A 2,358-nucleotide genomic window follows, 5' to 3' on the forward strand; every position below is an offset into this window, starting at 1 on the left:
ACCGCACCCCGCGCCCCCCCCCCCCAATCCAGGCCGGGCCACCTGGTCGACCTCCTCGAACACTATATAAGAGGATGCCGGGCAGCAGGTGGCGCCCGACAAGCGGCCTCCTCACCGGCCGGACGGATCAGCCTCGCGGGGGGCGGGCGATGGGGAGGCGTTCGTCCAGGTCAGGGTCAGGTCGGGGGAGGGAGGATGCCGCGCCGGCCGGCCTGGTGCGTGGCCTGGTCCCGATCCACCCCGCGTCTCGTTTCTCGGGCCGGGACGAGTACAGGCGGGGAGGCCGACTCGGTCACGGAAAGCGGCCTTGGGGAGGTTTTGGCGAACGTCCCTGTCCCGGGGCCGTCTGCCGACTAGGGGACGGAGTCCTCCTCCATGCTCCTTCTCGCCCCCAGTCGGGCGGGTTGTGGGTCGCGCGGTCGACTTGGCCATTTCCCCGGAGGCATCCTGCCTGCCGGGGCTCCCTCCCTCGGGCCGGTGCGAGCGGTCCTCGGGCGGCCCGGGAATTTGGGCCGCAGCGAACGAACGAACGAAGCCCGTCCCTCCTGCGTCGGCACCGATGAGACACAGCCCTGGTGGATGGAGCCGCTTTCCTCGGGTTTCCTTTTGCTTTCGGCCGCTGCTGCCACCAAACCTCCCTAAACGATAGGAATGAAAACGGGAACCGTTGGCATAATAAAAGAGTTTTGGTTGGCGTGTTTCTGGCTTTTGGGGACTCGAGAGGTATGATGGATGATCTCCGATTGACGTTGGGAAGGTCTATTTCATCCCAGTCGCACGAACCCCGAAAACGTGGCGGCTGGACGAGGGAGGGAGGGAGGGAGGAGGGAGGGAGGCCAACCACGGGATTTCCGCACGACCAGCTGATGGACACGAGCGCCCCATGAGCCGGGCGGAGGGCAGCCGCCCGGGTCTCGCAGCTACGTGCCCGCGGAACCCTCGGGACTGCGAGAAGCCGGAGCGACCCGCAGCCATGTGGCGCTCGGCGCGGACATCTGGTCGACCCGCGCGCCACGGGACCCGGGGCCCGAGTCGGGCCGGGCCGCCGGTCGACCCGGCAGGGCGGCCTGCCCCGGGGGCCTCGCGGCTGCTCGTCCGCAGCCTCCAGGGAGCCCTCGGGGCTCCGAGAAGGCCGAGCGCCCCACGGCCCCGCGGCGCTCGGTGCGGACATCTGGTCGACCCGCTCCCCCCCCCCCCCCCGAGACACGGGGGTCGGGTCGCCGGTCGACCCGGCAGGGCGGCGGCCACGGCGGCCTCGCCGCTGCTCGTCCGCCGGGTCGCCGGAGCCCTCGAGCCTCCGAGAAGGCCGAGCGCCCTGCGGTCCCGCGGCGCTCGGCGCGGACATCTGGTCGACCCGCGCGCCGCCGGACCCCGTGGCTACGAGTCCGCGGGGCCTTCGGAGCCGACAGAGGGCCGGGAGCGCACCCAGAGCACCCAGAGCACCCAGAGCCCCGGGACCCGGCCCCGAGCGCCGCGGACATCTGGTCGACCCGCGCGCCCCCGGTCCGGGGACCAAGTCCGAGCCGGACAGCTGGTCGACCAGGCAGGGCGGCGGCCCCGGCGGCCTCGCGGCTGCTCGTCCGCGGCCTCCGCGTAGCCCTCGGGGCTCCGAGAGGAGCGTGCGCCCCGCGCGGACATCTGGTCGACCCGCGCCGCCGCCGGAACCCGGGCCCGGGCCCGGGCCCCGGCCGCCGGTCGACCCGGCAGGGCGTCGGCCACCGGGGAGCCGCACCCGCGAGTCCGCGGGGTCTCTGGAGCCGACGGAGGCCGGGGAGCCCACCCAGGCCGCCGAGAGCCCCGCGTCCCCGCGGCGCTCGGCGCGGACATCTGGTCGACCCGCGCGCCGCCGGACCCCGTGGCTACGAGTCCGCGGGGCCTTCGTAGCCGACAGAGGGCCGGGAGCGCACCCAGAACACCCAGAGCCCCGGGGCCCGGCCCCGAGCGCCGCGGACATCTGGTCGACCCGCGCGCCCCAGTCCGGGGACCAAGTCCGGGCCGGACAGCTGGTCGACCCGGCAGGGCGGCTGCCCCGGGGGCCTCGCGGCTGCTCGTCCGCAGCCTCCAGGGAGCCCTCGGGGGCTCCGAGAAGGCCGAGCGCCCCGCGGCCCCGCGGCGCTCGGCGCGGACATCTGGTCGACCCGCGCGCCGCCGGACCCCGTGGCTACGAGTCCGCGGGGCCTTCGGAGCCGACAGAGGGCCGGGAGCGCACCCAGAGCACCCAGAGACCGGGACCGGCCCCGAGCGCCGCGGACATCTGGTCGACCCGCGCGCCCCGGTCCGGGGACCAAGTCCGGGCCGGACAGCTGGTCGACCCGGCAGGGCGGCGGCCCCGGCGGCCTCCAGGGAGCCCTCGGGGCT

This window comes from Equus asinus, unplaced genomic scaffold, assembly GCF_041296235.1.
Source record: "Equus asinus isolate D_3611 breed Donkey unplaced genomic scaffold, EquAss-T2T_v2 contig_144, whole genome shotgun sequence".
Taxonomy (NCBI): domain Eukaryota; kingdom Metazoa; phylum Chordata; class Mammalia; order Perissodactyla; family Equidae; genus Equus; species Equus asinus.